This window comes from Bos javanicus, chromosome 10, assembly GCF_032452875.1.
Source record: "Bos javanicus breed banteng chromosome 10, ARS-OSU_banteng_1.0, whole genome shotgun sequence".
In the NCBI taxonomy this organism is placed as follows: domain Eukaryota; kingdom Metazoa; phylum Chordata; class Mammalia; order Artiodactyla; family Bovidae; genus Bos; species Bos javanicus.
The window spans coordinates 420,606-445,646 of NC_083877.1; the positions used below are offsets into that span (position 1 = coordinate 420,606).

At 40.7% G+C, this 25,041-nt stretch overlaps 2 pseudogenes; both read right to left on the minus strand.

Moving 5' to 3' along the window:
- Window positions 1–12,416: 12,416 nt before the first annotated feature.
- On the minus strand, window positions 12,417–18,137 carry LOC133255474 (olfactory receptor 5W2-like; annotated as a pseudogene).
- Window positions 18,138–18,300: 163 nt separating this feature from the next.
- On the minus strand, window positions 18,301–24,747 carry LOC133255476 (olfactory receptor 5W2-like; annotated as a pseudogene).
- Between the last annotated feature and the right edge of the window lie 294 nt (window positions 24,748–25,041).

Below are 25,041 nucleotides of genomic sequence, written 5' to 3' on the forward strand. Positions count from 1 at the left end.
GCTCCATGTGGATAATTTCTAGCCTTTGTAGCCTTTTGTTGTCTGAGGGTTCTTGTTAGAGCTCAGGGGAGGGTGCCCAGTTTATCCAGCTGCTGTTAAAAGAGTTCAGCTGCATTTTGCACTGAGTCACTTTGTTGTCACCAAACTCCTGTGGGGCTGCACGGGATCAGTATTCTTTACAGAATCCCACTAAAAACTGTTGGTTAAAACTATGCACTCATTGTTTATAAAAATATATGCCATGCATGTTTCCTAAAACCTCCCCTGGCTTAAGTGAAAGTTTAGTCACTCACTCATGTCCGACTCTGCGACCCCATGGACTGTAGGCTACCAGGCTCCTCCGTCCACAGGATTTTCCAAGCAAAAGCACTGGAGTGGGTTGCCATTTCCTTCTCCAGAGGATATTCCCGACCCAGGGATTGAACCCAGGTCTCCCACTTTGTAGGCAGTAGCTTAACCACACACCCAAATGTATCAGTGAGACCTGTCTGGACCCTGAAGGGGTTAATCTGTTCCCTACACTGTTGCCACCACTGTCTTTCCTGTCCTCACACCCAGGACCAGCGGAAAAGCTGGGAGTCCAGGAGAGATCATCTCTCTCTCTCTCTCTTTTTTTATTCGTTTATTTTTTAATTGAAGGATAATTGCTTTACAGAATTCTGTTCTTTTCTGTCAAACCTCAACATGAATCAGCCATAGGTACCCATATATCCCCTCCCTTTTGAACGTCCCTCCCCTCTCCCTTGCCATCCCACCGCTCTAGGTTGATACAAGATCATCTCTTAGTGAAGAGCTAGGGGTGCTTTGTGTAAACCACAGTGAGTGAACTACACTCACCACGTGTAAGCACTTCAGTGGGTAGCCCCCAGTCTGTATGTTACCAGGCACATGGTGTTCGTATGGAGGGATTAGGTACCTTTTCTGTGTTTCTCTTGTTGTCATGGGTTCCAGTAACCTGCATCATCACTACAAATGATCTTGGGTGGTGGCACAAGCTGTGTCCTTTTCTCCTTCAAACAGAAAGGTCTGGACGGCTTTGCTAAGAGGTTTCTTACTCTAGCTGTGGTGCTTCTGAGCAGCATCTGGTGATGAGCACAGTCCTTTCATCAGGGCAGTTCATGCCATGCAGGGTTCACAGTGCCAGCGTCGCTCTGCTGTCCTGCCCAGCGGGGCCATCTGGTCGCTGGATTCCAGGGAGGGCGGAGCCCGGCTGCAGGGAGGCTCCCGTCCGGGGTCTCTGCACTCAGTCAGGTGCTCTCGCTGCCCCCCAGCCCCGCTTCTCTTGAACAAGACAGCCCATTAAGATGGCATTAAGCTAGAACAAGGCACTTTTTTATACTTGGCGGATAACATAGCTAATAGATTTTCAAATAAGTTTCTGGTTATAATGTAAAGCCTGTGGGATTGCCTTTTTCGACACAATCTATTGTTACCCAAATTTACACTTACCTCACTCACTCTGCTGCCAGCTTTACCGGAAGAGGCATGAGATGACAACAGCACCATCAAATGTGAAACCTCGACCCCGGCCTCGCCGCGGTCCCTTCGGCTGGACTGCCTGCACACAGGGGCGCTGCACACAGCCAGCCACGAGGACATCAGGGACACCCGCAAGTAAGGGGCCTGCGTGCCTCATCATCAGTTTCAGGAGCCCTGAGCCTCTTGTCTTGGAAAAGTTGCAAGGATGATCGTAAAGGAATCCCACTGGATTTGGTGCCTGTGTTTAGTGGTGAACTTCAGGTGCTGGGGGAGAAGAGCTCAGTGACCTCAGTGATTTTAGAAAACGTCCATCTCTACGGATTGATTCCTGTGGGAGCTTTCTTCCTGCTCTTGCTAGAGGTCTGCCCAGCCCAGGGTGCGTTCCTGATGGTGACGATCCCGTGCCTCTCGGGTTCGCTCTTGAGGGTCCCTCCCTTTTCCTCAGGGGTCCCCTCTCAGGAGACTCTGTCCCCTCCTGTGACTGACACTGTCCTCATTCAGACCACCACCTGAGCTCCCGTCATGAGCCAGGCAGCACTCGATGGAGGGCACGTGTGGTCACCTGACCAGCAGCCCTGCACGGTGACCATTGCTCTCCTGCCATGGCCGGGGACGGTCACCCTGCAGGAGGTGGGGGGAACTGCCCAGAGCAGGGGAGCTCCCCTTCTCCTGGAGCGTCGTCACCTGCCGAGCAGCGACCCTGAGGGAAGGTTGGACCGCCCTCTGCACCAGCTGACCTGGAGTCAAGCCCTCCTCGGAGGAGAGCTCAAGGCAGAGAATCTCAGCTTCCTGGGGTGGTTGTCTGTGGCCGGGAGACTGCATTGCTCGTGTGGAGTGTGGTTGGTGAAGGAGACTCCACTATCTGCTGCGAGGTTGAGGCACCGGTGTTGCTGGGTGCCCGTTTCTATCAGTAGGTCTTGTGGAGTGTGTGTTTTTGCACGAGGGTGCTGGTTAAAGGTCGTTTTCTCTCCTGGAAGCTCGACAGGCTATCAGGACAGCCCCGGGAGCAACCCCAGCAGCAGCACCAGCAGCCAGTGAAAGGTTGTTGTTGAATCGCGCGAATACACCGGGATTCTTGGCCCCTGGAGGAGAAGAATTCAATCCGGGGACAGAGACGAGGCTTGCTCGCTTGGAGCTTTTGTGTAATAAAGTTTTATTAAAGTATAAAGGAGATAGAGAAAGCTTCTGACATAGGCATCAGAAGGGGGTAGAAAGAGTACCCGCCTGCTAGTCTTCAGCTGGATGTTATATAGTCACTAGCAGTCTGTTAATGAAAGAAAGGAATGTCTTAAAATTCAGAATGGCACCAGGCCCCTCACCCATAAGATGCATTTTAAGATAACACTGTCCTCAGGCAAGATACATCCTTGTAAAGACCAGGTCTACTCCCATAATTAACATTTTAAGATAACAGAAGGTTGAATCCAAAGACTGTCCTTAGGCAGGATACATATAATCCTAAGGAATGTGGAGAAAGAAAAAAAGTTTGTCCTTTCTTCCTCCTTGAGAATTCCAGACCCCTCTCTCCTTGGGGACCCCTAGACTCCCTATCAACCTGCCTAGGAAATGACTCTCTCACCAGGACTTGCTGCACAAAGCCCCGAAGAAGAAGGCCATCAAGTCCTCCATCAGCCGCTTGTTTTGCAAGAAGGAAAAGGGCCAGCCTGAACACCCCGGCAAGGAGGCGTTAGGACCAGGTGGGTGCTTCACCGTTCAGAGGGAGGAAGGCCTGCAGGCATGTCCCTTCTGTGTCTCCCCCCTTATCCCCACGAGGCTCCTGTCACTCACACTGGGTGTCCTCCTGGGAGCAGGAGCGGAGGAGGCGTCTGTCTTCTCAATGGGTCTGAGATGATCGGATGAATTAAGAGTGGATGGATGGATTGATTAGTGAGTGGATGGATGGATGAACAGATGGCTGGCTGGATGGGTGGATGAACGGAGCATGGAATGAATAAAGCAGACGTTTATACTCCAATGCTAGAGACATATCTACGAAATTGATTGAGTAGGAGCTGGGCAATGATTGTTTCCTCCAGAACAGTGACACGTGTTTGAAAATGGCCTAAGTGCTCATCAGTGAAGGGTGAGGTACAATCTGTGGACACCCCACAAGGAACAGACCCCCTCCTTCCTGCCACTTTCTCCATCCCCAGGAGCTCATCAGGGGTTCTGCCAATGCCCCCCACCCCACCCCACAGCCACACAGGTCCTCCTGGGGCCTCCTCATCACACAGGGTTATCATCAGGCTCCCATCTTGCTCGGCTTCATCTCCTTGAGGACAGGGTATGTTCCTGCCTCTTCAGCCACAAATTTGTTGAGTCTTGTTTGTGCTGGGTGTGGGATTTACAGGGGTAAGTAAAGCAGATACGGTCTGGAGCACAGTTAAGTGACTAGAGAGAAAAAAGGAGGAGGTTATTAAATGCTATCCCTATTATTAATAAATACAATGCTGAGATGGATGGTGCATTGATTATATACCAGATGCTGTGTGTGCCCCTTAACAAGCAGGTGCTGCCCCCTCCCAATTTACAGAGGAAGACACAGTGATGGTCACGTGGTCAGGGAGTGGTGAGGGCAGGTTCACACCCACACAGTAGGACCAGGCACTTTGCCAAGCCCCAGCCACCTCTCTGGTGGATGCAACAGGAATGAGATGGTTCTGTTCTACGGCATGATGACTCAATGCACATGAGTTGGAGCAAACTCCAGGAGATAGTGAAGGACAGGAAAGCCTGGAGTGCTGCAATCCACAGAGTGGCAAGAGTCGGACACAACTGAGCGACTGAACTAAAACCTGAGTGTGTGCTAACCTGCTTCAGTCGTGTCTGACTCTTTGCAACCCCAGGGACTGTAGCCCACTAGCTCCTCTGTCCATGGGATTCTCCAGGCAAGAATCCTGGAGTGGGTTGCCATGCCCTCCTCCGGGGCATCTTCTCAACCCAGGGATCGAACCCACATCTCTCCTTATCTCTTGCATTGGCAGGCAGGATCTTTACCCCTAGTGCCACCTGGAAAGCCCCAGTGAACGCTGACAACTAGAAATGCAGAAAATAAGGGCTGCTCCTAAGTTAAACTGGAAGAGCAGCAAGCACAGGTTGTAAAGAGGAAAACACATGATGAGCAACAACAGTGCCAACAGAAAAAAGCAGGGATGCGTTCACCCACATAAAGAAAATATCTGTGCCATTCGGAAGAGGAGCTTGTCAGCCCTTGGAGGGACAGTTGGAACAGAATGAAAACCGAGGCCATGGTCAGCAGTGCCCACCCACATGGCCCGAATGGCTCACCAGGCTTCTTGCCTCCCCAGAGCTGCTGGCGGTAACATCTCTGAGTGCTAGGCGGGGCAGCATCCCCGAGTGAGCTAAGGCATCACTGCTCTCCTTCCAGTGCTGCTCCGGGGCCCTCTGTGGGCGGCCACCCTCATCCCCTGCCCTGCCACCCGCTGGGCCCCAGCTTTCCCCCTGAGATCCTTTCAGCCCTTGAGCTTGGGTGTTCCCAGCCCTCTGCCACGCCGGACTGGGACGCAACTCAGGACTTGGGCTTGAGATATCAAGGAGACCGTGAATCTGGAAGGACACCGCCCTGGGGCCTGTGAGAGAGCAGGAGAGCAAAGCCCCCATGGGGAGGAAGCAGAGCTGGGGAATGTGCCCACAGCCTCCTTGCGTCCTGCACAAGTGCCTCTTCTTTGCCTCTCCTTGACCTGAAACAAACCCCAGATGCTGCTGCTCCTCCGCAGGTGATTCCTAAAGATGAACCTCCTGCAAGAGCTATTGTCCTGCTGCTCTGGGGCTGCCTGAGTGTGTTCAGGAGCATCACACAAGTAGGGCTGCCACACCTCATACTAAAGGTGGGGGGCCTGATACTGGGGAATGGTCAGGGGGTGAGGGTGGGGGAGGGCCTGATGCTGGACTAGGGTGTGACACTGGACTGGGGTCTGATGCTGGACTAGAGCCTGATGCTGGACTAGGATCTGATGCTGGGGAAGGACCTGATTCTGGACTAGGGTCTGATGCTGGGGGAGGACCTGATGCTGGACTGCATTCTGATGCTGGGGGATGGCCTGATGCTGGACTAGGGTCTGATGCTGGGGGAGGACCTGGTGCTGGACTTCATTCTGGTGCTGGGGGATGGCCTGATGCTAGACTAGGGTCTGATGCTGGGGTAGGACCTGATGCTGGACTAGGGTCTGATGCTGGGGGAGGGCCTGACACTGGGGGAGGGTCTGATGCTGGGGGAAGGTCTGATGCTGGGGGAGGGTCTAATTCTGGGGGAAAGTCTGATTCTGGACTAGGGCCTGATGCTGACTAGGGCCTGATGCTGGGGGGGAACCTCTGATGCTTGACTAGGGTCTGATGCTGGGGAAGGGTCTGATGCTGGGGGAAGGTCTGATACTGGACTAGGACCTGATGCTGAGGGTAACCTTTGATGCTGGACTAGGGTCTGATGCTGGAGTAGGACCTGATGTTGGGGGAGTGCCTGATGCTGGGGGAGGCCCTGATGCTGTGGGAGGATCTGATACTGGAGTAGGGCCTGATGCTGGACTAGGGCCTGATACTGGACTGGGGTCTGATGCTCTTGCCTGGATAATCCCATGGATGGAGGAGCCTGGTGGGCTGCAGTCCATGGGGTCACTGGGAGTCGGACACGACTGAGTGACTTCACTTTCACTTTCATGCATTGGAGAAAGAAATGGCAACCCCACTCCAGTGTTCTTGCCTGGAGAATCCCAGGGATGGGGGAGCCTGGTGGGCTGCCATCTATGGGGTCGCCCAGAGTCAGACACGACTGAAGTGACTTAGCAGCAGCAGCAGCATGCTGAAAAAATTCCGTGGATATAAAAATTTATTTTCATTATCATGTTGCACATAAAACATAATTTAAAATATTTATGTATTAGTTTTGCAATCTACTAGTATATCACTAATATATACACTAATAACAATGAAAATAATTATGTTATTGATCCTGGTCTTTAGTATTTAGTGAGACATGAAATAAGTAACTTTGAAACCTTTCTCTAAAAATTTATCACTGCTTTTCCACATGACTTATTACCTACTTATAGCGTTTCTACTGCCAAAGGAGGAGTTTCTTGAACAAAGAAAAATGCTAAAATGAAGTGAAAGCCACAGAATCTAACACCCACTGTAGCATCTCTTTGGATTTTAATGGATTTTTATATTATAAAAGTGGAAATAGGGATGATATTTGCCTATTGTTCCTATTTAGGGACAATAAATGCCTCTGAGATACATAGGTTTCTCTGTCTAGTATGTCTGCATTATGTGTCTGTTATGTGTTTGCATGCAAATCTGATGTATATAAGACTAGTATGTAGGTAAGGAATTTTTTTCTTTTGACCTTAGTAGCTATGGGGCTTCACATGAAGATGAATATGCACATTTTAATTTTTAAGTTCGCTCCTACATTATATTTTAAAGCAAAACAACCCCACCAAGCCCCCTTTAAGTTCACCTATATACTACTCTGATGATAAAAGGAGTAATATCTTTCTTATAAACCAGAATCAACATAAATTAATTTAATAGTTATATTATGGATATTAACAAGTACAAAATCTGCCAGTTCTGAGGAGAAAATATTTTTACTGAACATTAAATTACAGAATGTACTTAACTGAGTAAGCCGGTATAAAATGTTTTATTTACAAATTGATTTTCCCCCAGATAGGAATGTTTTTGTCCTATGTTCTTTAAATCAGGGCCTCAAAACCTAACTGAGATGAGCTGGTCTTAGGTAGCTGAACAGTAAATAGGTAGCATTTTATTTTATCAAGTACATTGGGACTTAAATCCCTGGGTCACTGCCTTTGGGTGTTGGTGTTATGCAAACATGTCATTAATTATGTTTCTGCTTCTGTGTATTGCCTCATGAATTCAGGGACAAATTTAGCACAAACTGACCTTGTATACATCAATATAGTCACTTAATTAATCTAGCATAAGGAGGGTTTCCCTCGTAGCTCAGTTGGTAAAGAACTGCCTGCAATGCAGGAGACCGGGTTTGTATCCTGGGTCAGGAACTTGTATCTAAAATATATGAACTTTCATCAATAGTGAAAAAAAAAAATTTAACAAAAACTGAACAAAAAAAAATGAACAATACTCTCAACAAGATGATAAATAAGCAAGAGGTTAAAGCATAAGAATTTCATTCTTATGTGAAACAGTAGGTATTAAGGTAATGGCAATAAAGTCACAATACGATAACATGACATAAATGTTAATGGACTGAAATTAAATACTGGTCATAACTAATTGTCTGTTTCATCTGAATTCTCATTTTCGAATTTACAGAGACACAGGCTTCCTTATTGGTTTGGGTGTTTTCTCAATTCATTTCATTTTTCTTTTGTTGTTATTGTTATTGTTGTTTTCCTACTTCTTTTTCCTATAAATCTGAGAAATTCATTATGCTAAAATTCATAAATGTAGTACATATATGGAGAAGGCATGGCACCCCACTCCAGTACTCTTGCCTGGAAAATCCCATGGGCGGAGGAGCCTGGTAGGCTGCAGTCCATGGGGTTGCTGGGAGTCGGACACGACTGAGCGACTTCACTTTCACTTTTCACTTTCATGCATTGGAGAAGGAAATGGCAACCCACTCCAGTATTCTTGCCTGGAGTATCCCAGGGATGGGGGAGCCTGGTGGGCTGCGGTCTATGTGGTCGAACAGAGTCGGACACGACTGAAGTGACTTAGCAGCAGCAGTATATATATAATTTTGTAAAACTGATTCTTAATGGCAATTTTACTGCCTTTTTATATGTCATAGTCATTCTTGGTTGTGAGGAGCTCAACACTAAAATGTCAACTGTAACCTGTGGAGATATCATTGAGGCAATCTCAACGACAATATAATTGCTAATAATTTCCCACTAAAATTAAGAAGGGCTCCCAGGTGGCTCAGTGGTAAAGAATCCAAATACCATTGCAGGAGATTCAGGAGACATATGTTCAATCCCTGGGTCAGGAAGATCCCCAGAGGAGGAAATGGCACCCCACTCCAGTATTCTTGCCTGGAAAATTCCATGAGCCGAGGAGTCTGGCAGGCTACAATCCAGGGGTTGCAAAGAGTCAGACATGACTGAGCATGCACACACACACACATACACACACACACACACACACACACACACACAATCAAGAAACTGATTATGTTTGAAAAGAGTTTTGCTATCATTATTTACTTCTCTGTTACACATATGCTGTATGTAGAGTTGTTCTCAGTCACCTAATTCTACTCCTATCCAAATTAATTTTTCCCTCAGATACAATTCTATCTTCAGGAATGCAAAAATCCCTTGGGTTACATTTTGTTCAGCCAGAAGCAAGTGTTAATTTTTTAACAGGCCTGCTCCTCAAAAACATGTGGACTAACATCCTTTCTCTCTCCCCCCATAACAATTTAAACCTGAGTTTGGGCAGCTACATTATTAATTGCAAGGTGGGTAACCGAAAATATCTCCCGATGGGATTCGTGCTTCATTAAAAAATGGAGATTTTAAGTAATCAAAAAGCATCTTAAGGAGAAAATGTATGCTTCAGATACAAGTGAGAAAAAAAGAAGTCATTATTTAGGTTTTTCCTGGTGCCTCTCCTGATACGAAAACAATTTTATGTTGGCAAATACTACCCAGAAGATGATCTTTTTTTAGAATATAATGGTCTGTTCCTCAAACCTAGAGTAGTATGACACAGAGTTCATTGCATGGTCTGATATTAAAGTACATTTGAGCTCCCCACTGCTGTGAGAGTGACCAGGAGAGTCAGTGGGTGGACGAATACAGTGCTGTTATACAAGCAAGGGAGCACTTTCAGTGATATAAAGATCAATAATGTGATACTCTATCACAGTCAATACTGAGATAATCTAGTAATTATGCTTTGCATCAATTTCATAAATCTACATGAATAATCATTTTATATAAGAAAATTTTAGACTTAAAAATAAATATTAACATTTTTTACAATCTCATAGAGAAAAAAAATAAAGAGGGTGGTTTTAAAGTATAATATACATACAGAAAAAAAAATTTCATCTAAAATTGTATACTGCAAGAAAACTTTCAAAAATGGAAAGATTTCTGCACCCAGAATCAAATAAAAAATTACTAGATTCTCAGAAACTGTCCCTACATCCATTAGAAATTGATTTTCCATATGATATGTGAGTTTGTATATTTTAAGGTACAAAGTAGTGAGAGCATATAGCTTTTACACTTCTATGTCTATGTCTGGCTTTTTTTCACTCAAGTTATGTTTGTGAAGTTTTCCCATGCTCTTGTATGAGGATGTAGTTATTCATTCTCATTGCTGTGTACTTTTCCAGCATACAAACTTACCATAAAGTCATTTGTCTAATCTAAAGCAGGAGTCAGTACATTTGACCTGTTAAGTTCTATTGGAGCTGTGACACACCATTTATTCATGTATTATGGATGGCTGCTTTTGTGATAGAGGATAAAACTATTTAGATATACCAAGATTTTATGGCCTACAAACCCTAAAATATACAGTATTAAATACTTTCAGGAAAGTATGCAAAGTCTTGAACTAATGTATTAAAAGAAATGAGTTGCTTTTGGTGTTATGCTACTGTGATTAATACAGTGGTGATCCTTTCTATGCATGCCTTTTGTGTACATATTCACTCTGTACTCTTGGACATACTTCTAAGAATGAGAATTTTGGTCCTGTTAGGTAGTTAGAATAGGGAAAAGGAGTACAGAATGGCAGTGGCTAAAAAGACAAGGAAGGGAAACACCCGGGAAAATAGAACAAAGGAAGGTCCCAGGACCAGAGTGAGGACCTCCTGGCTAGCTCAATTTACATAGAGCAGGCCCAGGGGGAGGAAAAAACATATAAAAAGGAGCCAAAGGGCCAGGGGTTTCTCTCTCTCTCTCTCTCTCTCTCTGTCTCTCTCTCTCTCTCTCTCTCCTGCATGCGTGTTTGTTCTCTCTCTCTTCTCTTCTCTTTGTGTCTTTTGGGTCAGCATGCCCTCATGACTCCAGGATGTATTTTCCTTTATTTTCTAAATAAAACTGATCTGTTCTGAGAGCTATAACATGGTCTGTCTGAGAGCTGTAACGCGCTGAGGGATTTAACATCCGTCGCTTCAAATCTTTGTTTTAACGAGACAGAACCGAGGAGACTACACTCCCCTGACAGTCGTAAGACATTTATAGGTCCAGCTACAGGTCACTCCGGAGAAGGCAATGGCACCCCACTCCAGTTCTTTTGCCTGGAAAATCCCATGGACGGAGGAGCCTGGTAGGCTGTAGTCCTTAGGGTCGCTACAGTCGGACACGATTGAGCGTCTTTACTTTCACTTTTCACTTTCATGCATTGGAGAAGGAAATGGCAACCCACTTCAGTGTTCTTGCCTGGAGAATCCCAGGGATGGCGGAGCCTGGTGGGCTGCGGTCTATGGGGTCGCACAGAGTCGGACACGACTGAAGCGACTTAGCAGCAGCACCAACAGGTTACTCAGACATAGAATTTTTTCCAAGTGCAGTGTCAAATCTCAATCTACTGTCAATTCATAAAAACTGGTTGTTTCACATCCTCAACAATAGTAGATATTTGTTTACTATTTGATATGTAAAGAAGTACTTCTGCCATTTGGTAAATGTCAACACAACTCTTAACAATTTATTTCACTTCCATTTACTTGAGCACTAATAAAGTTGTATATCCACTTCTATAAGTTAAAGTCTGCAGCCTCAAGCCATGAACTACTCCAGAATTTGTGACCTCCAGAGGAGAGGATTTTGATCTGGAGTCCGAGAGAAGGCTTGATCACTTGAAGCTTTTGTGTAATAAAGTATTATTAAAGTATAGAAGGATAGAAGAAGCTCTGACATAGACATCAGAAGGGGGCAGAAAAAGTGGCCCTCTTGCTATCTTTTACCAAGGAGTTATATATCTGTTAAAGAATCACCTCAAAACTGAGAGAGTTGCATCAGGCCCCTCTCCCACAACACGCATTTTGAGATAGCATGGGGCACAAGGTGAGTCATCCCCAGCCATAAAACAACTGACATGAACCTTCAAGAAAGGCAGATTTCCAAGCAAATACATAGTTTCATTAGCATAGCTTAAGAGAACATTTCCATGAGTAAGACATATGGATCTGTTGAGTCATTATCAGTTCAAGGTTTGAGAAAAGTTAAGTTCAGGCTGAACCAGGGGTCCTCCTGACAACACAGAATTTAAAAGAAACCGTTTAATTTTGTATAGAGAAGGAAAAAAAAAAAAAAAAAGTCTGCCACTTGCAGTTTATTTCCTCTGCTTGGGGATCCCTAGCCTTCCTGCCTGTTACCCTCATAAGGAATCCATGAGATTTTGAACTTGGATAACAGGGCATGTAAAACAGCTGTTTTTGAAAGTTTTTGTCCTACTGAATCTCACAGTGTATTTATGGCTTCATGTAACTGAAATTTCAGGTTGAGTGAGAATGAAAGTCACTCAGTCATGTTCGACTTTTTGTGACCCCATGAACTACACAGTCCATGGAATTCCCCAGTCCAGAACACTGGAGTGGGTAGCCTTTCCCTTCTCCAGGGGATCTTCCCAACTCAGGGATCAAACCCAGGTCTCCCACAATTCAGGCGGATTCTTTACCAGCTGAACCACAAGGGAAGCCCAAGAATATGGGAGTGAGTAGCCTGTCCCTTCTCCAGGTGATCTTCCCATCCCAGGAATTGAACCAGGGTCTCCTGAATTGCAGGCAGATTCTTTACCAACTGAGCTATCTGGCCTATATGTTCTGATCAATTCTTTGATTCAATGTGAAGTGACTTTTTTTTTTCAATTCTTTCCAATTATAGGGATGGGTTTACACAACAGTAGAGTCATATTTTATAGAGGTAGATCATATCACCTGGAAAGAACCTTAGAGGTAATCTAGCTTAAATCCCTCTTCTGCACAGGGTGATCTGAAGAATAGAAAGCAAGAGTGAGGTATTTAGAGTGGTGTTCCTGCCTTGTTCGTAGCATGGTTCTAACTAAAGAGAAAGACATCTTGGGACATTAAAGATTTCTGCCTCTAGCTTTAACCCAGATCCTCCTACTTATTTGTGTATTGAACATTACTGCTGTTCTATTTGTAACAAGTATACTTGTACAGCCTATAACAAGTATGAGTGTGTCTGTTCTCTGCATTAGACATTAACCAAATCTAACATTGCCTTGCCATGTTTCAGTTCAGTTTAGTCACAGTTGTGTCCGACTCTTTGCAACCCTATGGACTACAGCACACCAGGCTTCCCTGTTCATCACCAACTCCTGGAGCTTGCTCAAACTCATGCCATTGAGTCGGTGATTGCCATGTTTATGCTAAGTATTTCAGTGGCAAGGATGAAGAAAGGGGTCAATTTGACTGTAATATTAAAATATTACATATGTCATTGATAAATTGTATTTGCACAATGATATTTTCAAAGAGTCATTGGTGCATGTATGAGGATAATATGATATGAAGACATTAAAATGGTAAAGAATGAAGAATACTGAAATTAACAGGCTAGAATAAATTTTTTGATGTATTGTTCCCTTTTTTCTTCACAGATTAATATCAAAAAAGAAGAATCATTTTGCCCAAATTCTTATCTGACTTAGAAAGTATCTAAAAATAAAAAATCTCCATAATTTCTCATTTATTTCTTCAATTTGAGAAGAGGAAGCCTTCAGTCAACTGAAACTGTCAGTTCTATTTTTGGAATTCCATTTAATGGGCTTAAAATTTTCTTCTATTTACATATTACTCACTAGATACAATAAAAAGGGCTAGTACTCATATTGAATCAGTCTTTAGATGCTGACATAAAACTGATCATATATATGAAGATGGATTAGTTAGATCCATGTTTATTAATCTCTGAATTAATGGTAACCCATGGACAGAGGAGCCTGGTAGGCTACAGTCCATGGGGTCGCAAAGAGTTGGACACGACTGAGCAACTTCACTTTCACTTTCATTGACACCCTATTTTGATTAACTATATTTCTGACCATGTTTGCTGCCATGTTGCTGCTCATAAGCAACAAGTCAAAAGAAGTTTGAGTGAATTGATACAGTATGCCGGGAGTACACACATAAAAGTCTTTCATATTATGCAAGAATTATCCTAATTTTTTTTATCATGAGTGTTTTTCTTAACATGTCATAGAATTTCACAAATACTACCCTGAACAACAGAGGAATTATGTAGGTTTTATTTTTCCATTCTGAAATATTTTCACATAAGGACATTTTACAGTGGCAGCTAGAAAATTGAAGACCATCAGAGGCTTTTAAAATAGATAAATATAAGTCTCCTTCAATACATTATGGAATTTTAAATACATGGTCCCATCCTAGCTTTCTCAACAAACTAATTTAGTGCTTTAGCCTTCAGGACACCAGATCAAAGGCAGATGAAACAGCCAAATAGCAATAACTTAGAACTTGTTCTTTCTAGTGAAATTAATAAGCATGTTTTTATAGTATGCTATCTTAATGCCCAAAACCATTTTATGCACCTTCCAAACAAACGTGTGTATATGCGTTCAATATGTTAACTGTATTCTGATATACATTTTTAAACTACTTATCAAACCCTCATTTAATTTTGTATTAAAGTGAAAGTGAAGTTGCTCAGTCATGTCTGACTCTTTGAGACCCCGTGGACTGTAGCCTACCAGGCTCCTCAGTCCATGGAATTTTCCAGGCAAGAAGACTGGAGTGGGTTGCCATTTCCTTCTCCAGGTGATCTTCCCGACCCAGGGATCGCACCCGTGTCTCCCACATTGCAGGCAGATGCTTTACCATCTTAAGCCACCAGGGAAGCCCAATTTTGTATTGACATATAATTGTATTGATATATAATTAGCAGTGAAAAAGTATTGTCTTCTATTTTTAGTTTATTACATATTTGTTTATTTGACCTTCCAGGCAACATGTAGTGTTTTGTTTGCATAATGCAATGCTCAATCTTTAGCAAAGAACTCTGCTGATATAAAGTTATCTTTTAAATAGCTGTTTTTTTGTGAACCATAAAGAGACAAAGAGGGATATTTAACTGGAGCTAAGAATAGGAAAAAGGAAAGAAAATTGGTGTGGAGAGAGTCACAGAAAAATCGATAGTTGATAATGAAGCACAATTATATACTTTACCATGATTCTGTCCACTGTCTCTTATCTGCTTTTACTCTTTTTTTTCAAGCTGTATTCAGATAAAATTGACAAATACCATGCATATGGTATAGGGCATGAATATTTAATATATGTTACATTCTGAAATAATTACTACAATAAAGTTAGTTAATATATTTATCAATTTACATAGCTATCATTTTAATTGTGCATACCATGAAAACCCTTAAGGTCTACTCTCTCAGAAAATTTCAGTCTTACAATACACAACTGTTAACTAGAGTCACAATGCACATTAGACCCCCAGAACTTATTCATTGAGTAACAGAAAGTTTGTAAACTTTGACCAACATCACCCATTGCTCCCACCTTTCAGCCTGTAGCAACAGCCAATCTATTCTCTATTTCTGTGTTTGAACAATTGGATTCTTCCTCTATGTGAGACCGTACAGTACTTGTCTTCCTCTGCATAAATTATTTCACTTAGCATACGCTCCTCATGGTTCTTCCATGTTGTAGCCATTATGACTTCTAACAGGCATGCACTCGTACACTTCAAGATGGAAGTAACTGTCAGATACTCTGCCTACTATTTTTTCATGTAAAAATTGAATCCTTTTCTGATTTGACTGAATATCCAAAGATGCCATTCCTTTAGACTGGTTTTAGATATTTTGCCTATATTTAGTACCATTTAAGATACAAAACTCAGCAGTGGCCACAGGACTGGAAAAGGTCAGTTTTCATTCCAATCCCAAAGAAAGGCAATGCCAAAGAATGCTCAAACTACTGCACAATTGCACTCATCTCACACGCTAGTAAAGTAATGCTCAAAATTCTCCAAGTCAGGCTTTAGCAATACGTGAACCATGAACTTCCAGATGCTCAAGCTGGTTTTAGAAAAGGCAGAGGAACCAAATTGCTAACATCTGCTGGATCATCAAAAAAGCAAGAGAGTTCCAGAAAAACATCTATTTCTGCTTTATTGACTATGCCAAAGCCTTTGACTGTGTGGATCACAATAAACTGTGGAAATTTCTGAAAGAGATGGGAATACCAGACCACTAGCCTCTTGAGAAAGCTATATGCAGGTCAGGATGCAACAGTTAGAACTGGACATGGAACAATAGACTGGTTCCAAATAGGAAAAGGAGTGTGTCAAGGCTGTATATTGTCACCCTGCTTATTTAACTTATATGCAGAGTACATTATGAGAAACGCTGGGCTGGGAGAAACACAAGCTGGAATCAAGATTGCCAGGAGAAATATCAGTAACCTCAGATATGCAGATGACACCACCCTGATGGCAGAAAGTGAAGAGGAACTAAAAAGCCTCTTGATGAAAGTGAAAGTAGAGAGTGAAAAAGTTGGCTTAAAGCTCAACATTCAAAAAACTAAGATCATGGCATCTGGTCCCATCACTTCATGGCAAAGAGATGGGGAAACAGTGGAAATAGTGTCAGACTTTATTTTTCTGGGCTCCAAAATCACTGCAGATGGTGATTGCAGCCATGAAATTAAAAGATGCTTACTCCTTGGAAGGAAAGTTATGACCAACCTAGATAGCATATTCAATAGCAGAGACATTACTTTGCCAACAAAGATCTGTCTAGTCGAGGCTATGGTTTTTCCAGTAGTCATGTATGGATGTGAGAGTTGGACTGTGAAGAAGGCTGAGCGCTGAAGAATTGATGCTTTTGAACTATGGTATTGGAGAAGACTCTTTAGAGTCCCTTGGACTGCAAGGAGATCCAACCAGTCCATTCAAAAGGACATCAGTCCTGGGTGTTCATTTGAAGGACTGATGCTAAAGCTGAAACTCCAATACTTTGGTCACCTCATGTGACTCATTTCCAATGAGTTGACTCAGTTGACTGATGCTGGGAGGGACTGGGGGCAGGAGGAGAGGGGGACGACAGAGGATGAGATGGCTGGATGGCATCACCAACTCGATGGACATGGGTTTGGGTGAACTCCGGGAGTTGGTGATGGACAGGGAGGCCTGGCGTGCTGCAATATATGGGGTCGCAAAGAGTCGGACACTACTGAGCGAGTGAACTGAACTGAAGCTATAAGATTTATGTAGTACATAAAGAACTGAAAAGCTCAATCAATGAATATAATGCACTATAAATCTTATTTAAATAGTGTAATTTAAATAGTGCTTGACTGAAAACTGAACAAAAATTAACATACTGAAAAAGTCAGAAAAGTTTTGTTTTTTAGTTTTTTTTCTCAGAAACAAATTCTGGAAATATGAGAAAGCATGACATGTGGGGGAAATAGCAATATACCTCAAATAGAAATTCTATTTCTCTCATAACCTACCATTTATTTTTAATAAATCAGGAATCATTATATATGTATGGATGTGTATGTGTGCACATATGCATAATATAAATTTTTTAAACCATTTATTTTTTAATTTTTTCAGGGTCTGTTTCACATCCTTATTCCTTAGGCTATAAATCACAGGGTTTAACATGGGAATCACAAGGGTGTAAAACAAAGAAGTCATTTTGTCTTGATCTAGAAAGTAGGAAGAACTTGGCCTGAAATACATAAAGAGCATTGTTCCCTGGAAAATCGCCACAGAAGTTAGGTGAGAGATCTAGGTAGAGAAAGCTCAGAACCCTGCTTTTGCAGAGTGGATCTTCAAGACTGACAGGATAATATAACAATAAGAGACAAGGACTCCTGAAATTTTACTCAGTTCAATGAAGCCAAAAACAGTGAATATCACTAACTCATTGACCTGTGTATCTGAGCAAGATAGAAACAGAAGAGGAGCAACATCACAAAAAATCTCATTTGACCCACAGAAACATAAGCGGAATGCTAATATCATGTGTATCAAAGTGTCTGCTATACTCACCAGATAAACCCCAGCCAGGAGCAGGGAGCACACCCTGCTGGACATGCTGACCACATAGAGCAAAGGGCTGCTGATGGCCTTGTACCAGTCATAGGCCATAACTGCCCAGCAGGAGACACTCAGAATCTGAAAAGGTATAGAGAACCAAAAGTTGCAGAGCGCAGCCATAGAAGGGAGTTGATTTGTTCTTAGCAAATAGGTCCACCATCATCTTTGGGCCAACTGCTGTGGAAATGCTGAGGTCACTGAAGGAGAGGTGACTGAGGAAAAAGTACATGGGTGTGTGCAGCTGGGGATCCATTCTGATCAGGGTTATCATTCCAAGATTTGCCAGAAGAGTAATGAAATAAACAAGGAGAAATATGGTAAACAGAATCACTTTGGTCTCGGTGTTATCAGTAATTCCAAGAAAATGAATTCAGTTAAGAAGGAGCAATTCTCTGTGTCCATTCTTCTTTTTTTCTTGTGCAAAGTTTTGGAGAAAATAATCAAGAAAATGATACTTGCATGTGTAACACGATTTAGCATCTACAAAATGTCATAAGACAAAAATTTTTTTTCTGTTAAGTGTCTTTTTATACTCAGAAAACTGTTCAGTCATGCACCCACCCTTTAAAGAGACATGGCTCTCTATTCTGCAATAATAAAAAAGTACCTGAGAAAGACCTTTGAGAAATTGGATATAAATCTAGATGTCATTCATGAGGTTTGTTACTTTCTACAAGCTCTTCTCTGAGTGTTAGTTTCCTCATCCCAGGGAGTAGATTTAGAGAAATTTAACTCTTTACCTCTTGAGAAAAACCTAGAAGAGACAGCAGTGTTAGAGAGACCCAGACTGTAAGACATAGGACTGAGCATTTATGAGGGCTGAAAATAGTCACTTAGATACAAAAAATGATAACAATTTTTATGTTTCTCAAAAAAACATGCTTGGTTTCAGAGAATTTGACTTAGTTCCAGAAACAGTGAGTATATCAATGACTAGTAATAAAAAATAATTATATTACTGGCTTTAGTTTATGTTATACTTAGTATTTGCTGAGACATGAATTAAATATTATTGACCTGGTTTTCTAAAAATTTATTCTTGCTTTCCCACAATGCTCATTACCTCTTTGTGGAGTGGTAGTTGTCAAAAGGTGAATCTCATAATGAGTAGGGAAAAAAAGAGCTAAAAGAAAGTGAAAACAACAGAATTTATTGTATAATTCACATTATTTTAGATTGTAAATGGCCTGTTAGTTACTAAAGTGGAAATAAGATGAGGAACAATAATGTTTCTAAAATGCATAGACTTTTCTCTTTGTAATATATGTGTCTGTGTATACATGTTAATATTTGTAAGAATAGAATGTAAGCAATGATATTTTTTCCCTCAGAACTAAGTAAACATGGCATGTAGTTCACATGGAGATGAATTTGTACATGTTTCTATTTTTATTGTGGTACCTACTCTATTTTAATAAAGCAAAACATACTTTAAATTCATGTATACATTTTTCCAATGATAAAGAGAGTAAATATTTCCTGTGAAGAAAGAGCAAAATAAAATAAACAATTGCATTATGGATATTAACAATGTCAGATTCTTGTAATTCTGATATCAAAATATTTCTAGCCATTGATTTCAGATTTTAATGAATAGGCAGGCACAAAATGGTTAATTTACAATTTTTTCCCTCAAAATGTTAAGTATTTTCTTCTATATTCTTTAAGTTAGGAACTGGAAACCTACCTGAGATGAGCAGGTCTTAGCTAGTTGAACAATAAGCACATGGCCTCTTATTTTACCAGGTACATTGGGACTGAAATCCCTGTGCTACTGCCCCTTTGCTTTGATGTTATGCAAACATTTCATTAATTATATTTCTGCTTCTGTATTTCCCCCTGAGAATTCATAAGCCACTTAGCACAGGCTGAGTTTTCATACTTTACTACTGTCATCAAACTGATCTATGGTAAAAAGAAAACTGGTTTGTTTTTTTTCATGTTATGTGCTTCACAGTTATCCTGAAATGGTTTTGTCCTTCTTTAGTTAAAGAGTAAACCTACTGAAACTCAAAAAGATCCTCCCTTCATTATTTCCATTTCCTTATATTCATTCATAGTGTTTTAGAGTCTCCTTCACATCTCATTTAAAGATATTACCACACACACGTGTTTTTTTTTTTTTTACTGAAATGCAATGTGTACATTATAGAATTCACCCTTCTAATGTATACAGTTCTTTGTTTTTACTATATTATTAAGGTTCTTAGGTTATCACCAGTATTTACTTCCATAACATTTTCATCACTATGATAAGAAATCCATATTTATTAGCTGTCACTTTCCGTTCATTTCTCCCTGAGCCCTGGTAACTACTAATCTACTTTCTGATTCTTTGTGCTTTCAAATTCTTTGCCTCCTTTAAAACAGAATTATGCAACATACTTTTTTGTTTGTTTGTTAGTTTGCTTGGTTTTTTTTGTTGTTGTTGTTGTTGTTATTCTTTTCATCAGCCTTCTTGTCTTCACTGAAATATTTTCAAGATTTATCTATATTGTATGCATTGCATATTTATCCTTCTTTGAATTTTTGCCATACTTCATCTGTTTTGACAAATAAAATTAGCAGAAATATTGTAAGTCACTTCTGGGTCTCATCTTGAAGAAGACAGTATGTGAAAGCCATGAATTACTGTGTAGAAATTCCAACTAGCCATCTGATTTTACAATGTGGCACATTCTGAGATTACATGAACTGAAAGGCGAGAATTTGGGTCCATCTTTCCAGACATTCTCATCTAGTGTCAATTATTAAAGAACTTGCAACCTAGCCCACCTTTCCACTGAATATTTCATGCAATCTCAGTAAATATGAGAAAGAACAAAATAAGGAGTCAGTGGTCATTCTCTTAAGTTATTTAGTTTTGAAATACAGTTTATGTAGGAAGAGATAACTAGAACAGTGTGAAAAAATAAATCAGAGAAACAAGCTTTTGAATATATATAAATGCATGTATATTCAAGGGTTTTCCAGGTGGCTCAGTAGAAAAGAATCTGACTGTCTAGCAGGAGATGTTTAGGAGTTCGATCCCTGGGTTGGGAAGATCCCCTGGAGTAGGAAATGGCAACCCACTCCAGTATTCTTGACTGGAAAATTTCTTGGGGAGGGGAGCCTGGCAGGTTACCATCCATGGGGTCGCAAAGAGTCAGACATGACTGAGCACGCATGGTCAGTGGTCATTCTCCTAAGTTATCTAGTTATGAAATGCAGTTAATGTAGCAAGAGATAAGTGGAACAGTGTGCAAAAATAAATCAGAGAAGCAAGCTTTTGAATATATATATAAATGCATGTATATTCAAGGGTTTTCCAGGTGGCTCAGTAGAAAAGAATCTGACTGTCTAGCAGGAGATGTTTAGGAGTTCGATCCCTGGGTTGGGAAGATCCCCTGGAGTAGGAAATGGCAACCCACTCCAGTATTCTTGACTGGAAAATTTCTTGGGGAGGGGAGCCTGGCAGGTTACCATCCATGGGGTCGCAAAGAGTCAGACATGACTGAGCACGCATGGTCAGTGGTCATTCTCCTAAGTTATCTAGTTATGAAATGCAGTTAATGTAGCAAGAGATAAGTGGAACAGTGTGCAAAAATAAATCAGAGAAGCAAGCTTTTGAATATATATATAAATGCATGTATATTTAAAGACTGAGGGAAAATGTTTGGAAACCATATAGATATAGATATGACAAAGAACTTGTGGCCAAAGTATATGAAGAATCCCCACAGACAGTAAGACAACAAACAACCTAATAAAAATTGAACAAAGAATTTGAACAAATTAAGTCTCATCAAGAAAATATATACAAAGAAACCCACTTCAGACCTAGAGACACAAACAGACTGAAAATGACGGGATGTAAAAAGATATTCCATGCAAATGAAAATCAAAAGAAAGCTGGAAAAGCAACATTCATATCAGACAAAATAGACTTTAAAATAAAGAATGTTTAAAGAGACAAGGAAAGACAATACACAATGACCAAGGTATCAGTCCATGAAGAAGACATAACAATTGTAAATATATATGCACCCAACACAGGAACACTTCAATATATAAGGCAAGTGCTAATATCTATAAAAGGGGAAATAGGCAGTAACACAACAACAGTGGGGAACTTTAACACTCAAATTACACCAATGGACAGATCACCCAGGCAGAAAATTAATAAGTAAACCAAGTCTTAAACGACACATTAGATTTGATATTTGTAGGACATTTCATCTGAAAGAAGCAGAATATACTTTGATCTCAAGTAAACATGGAACATTTTCCACAGTAGATCATATCATGGATCACAAACCAAGCCTTGGTAAATTTTTAAAAATTGAAATAATAACAAGCATCTGTTTCCAACAACAATATGAGAAATCCATTACAAGATAAAGCTGTAAAAAACACAAACATATGGAGGCTAAATAATATGGGACTAAACAACCAATGGATCACTGAAGAAAACAAAGAGGAAATCAAAAAATACCTAGAGACAAATGACAAGCAAAACATGACAATCCCAAACCTAAGGTTCTCAGCAAAAACAATTCTAAGAAGGAAGCTTATTGCAATACAGTCTTACCTCAGGAAACAAGAAAAATCACAAATAAACAACCTTACGTTACACTAAAGCAACTAGAGAAAGAATAAACAAAACCCAAAGTTAATAGAAGGAAGCAAAACATAAAGATCAGAGCATAAATAAATGAAAAATATAAAGAAAATAATAACAAAGGTCAGTGAAACTAAAAGCTGGTTCTTTGAGAATGTAAAGTTGATAAACCTTCAGTCAGACTCATCAAGAGAAGCAAAGAGAAGACTCGTCAATAAAATTAGAAATGAAAGACAAGAAGTAATAACTGACATTACAGATATTTTCCATCAGTCATTGGTGATATGTAAGGGATGTACTATGGAAAGAAGAAGGAAAGTTAGTGATGAGGACTGAAGTAGACAGCCTAGAATACATCAGAGTCTTTTGATATGCTGGTCCCTATTTTTGTGGAATTTCAAGAATTTTCGTGGAATTTCAAGAATTTTCATGGAACAGAAGAGTATCTCCATGCCATTGCCACAACTTGGATTTGAATTGTGAATTTCCTAAAAAAAAGATTCAGTTCTTCTTTAAGTTATCCAATTCCAGACAAGGAAGCCTATTATTAATCAAATGTTGTCTGCTGTAAATACTATTTTTGACTTCCATTTAATGGGCTTATTTTTTTCTTTTTTTCATATTAGATTTATTAGATCCAATAAAATGGACCAATATGCAGGTCAAATCAGTCTTTAGATGCTGTAATATACATCTTTCATTTGAGTGGAGACAAATTAACTAGATTACATGTTTATTTACTACACAATACTTGCCAATCCACTGATGCCCTGTTTGTCTTAGAATTTAATTTTCAGACAATATTTTCAGTTAGGCTGCCTTTTATGAGCAACAGTTCTAAAAGAGTTTGGTGAATTGATAAAATATGATAGGAATAGAAACCTATACATCTTTTATATAAAATAAAAAATTTATAAATTTGTAGCTTTTTCCACAAGGAGAACTTTTCCTAACATGCCATAATGTCTCACAAATGCCCTCAAATTTTTTATCCCATGATGATTTTGTGGCTCATTTATTGCTAAACTGCTTAGTTCATTAATGTCTAATACTAGTACCAGGTTAAATTCATTAGTATAGAGTCTATAAGATGTACTATAAATTATAAAAAACCTGAATTCTGAAAGATTGCTCAGTAAATCTTGGATTTACTTTAAGACAAAATCTTTAAGACATTGCATAATGTTTTAGTGAGACTGAAATAATGTTTGAATGACAAATAAATCAAAAATTAGCATAAGTAGAAAAGTCAAAAGGTTTTTCAAAAATAGTAAGTGCCATATTTAAACCCTGCCCACATACTAAGTATGAAATCTGAAGAAAACTGCAATATTTCTTAACAGCGGTGCTGTGCTTTGTCACTCAGCACAGGCTCCTCTCTCTTTGGGGATTCTCCAGGCAAGAATACTGGAGTGGATTGCCATTTCCTCCTCCAGTCTTAACAGTGGAGTTTAATACAAATAATTATTCATTTAGGAATTTGAGAAACTTGTTTCTCATGTGTCATGCCATATAATTTTAATTACACAATTACTATATGTGTGTGGTTTTGTGCACATGTGCACAATACAAATATTTAAAAATATAGCTTTCAATTTTACTAAGGCCTCTTTTACATCCTTGTTTCGTAGGCTAAATATAAGAGAATTTAGCAGGGGAATCACAAGAGTTTAAAACAAAGAGGTCATTTTGTCTTCACCTAGAGAGTAGGATGAACTTGGCCTGAAATACATAAAAAGCAAAGTTCCCTGGAAAAATCGCCACAGCAGTTAAATGGAAGGTGCAGGTGGAAAAAGCTTTGAATCTCCCCTCAGCAGAGTGGATCTTCAAGACTGAAAGGATGATATAAAAATAAAAGACAAGGACTCCTGAAATAGTTCTCAGTTCAATAAAAACCAAAACCACTAACCAAGTTAGTGAATATCACTAACTCATTGACCTGTGCACCTGAGCAAGAAAGGAAAAAAAGTGGAGGTAAATCACAGAAAAAATGGTTAATCTCATTTGACCCATAGAAACATAGAAAGAAAGAAAGTGAAGTCACTCAGTCATGTCCGACTCTTTGCGACCCCATAGACTGTAGCCTACCAGGCTCCTCTGTCCATGGGATTTTCCAGGCAATAGTACTGGAGTGGATTGCCATTTCCTTCTCCAGGGGATCTTCCCAACCCAGGGCTCGAACCCGGGTCTCCCGGACAGACGCTTTACCGTCTGAGCCACCAGGGAAGTGGAAACATAGTGGAATGCTAATGTCGTGTGTATCAGAGCATCTGCCATTCCTACGAGGTAAACCCCAGCCATGAGCAGGGAGCACACCCCGCTGGACATGCTGACCACATACAGCAAGGGGCTGCTGATGGCCTTGTACCAGTCATAGGCCATCACTGCCAGCAGGAGACACTCAGAATTTGCAAAGGTATAGAGCACCAATAATTGCAGAGCACAGCCATAGAAGGGAATTGATTTCTTCTTAGCAAATTGGTCCATCAGCATCTTTGGGCCAATGGCTGTGGAAAGACAGAGGTCATAGAAGGAGAGGTGGCTGAGGAAAAAGTACATGGATGTGTGCAGCTGGGGATCCATCCTAATCAGGGTTATCATTCCAAGATTTGCCAAAAGACTGATGAGATAAACAAGGAGAAACATGGTAAATAGGATCACTTTGTTCTCAGTGTTATCCCCTAGAAAGTGAAATCAGTCACAGAGGAGCAGTTCCTGTATCCATTCTTCTTAGTTCTTAGGTAAACTTTTGAGAAAATGATCAAGAAAATAACACATGGATGTGTACCACTTCTGCACATCTGCAAAATAATATAAAACAGGACAAAGTTTCTCTCTCTAATTGTCTTTTTTATACTTAGAAAATTATTCAGATCA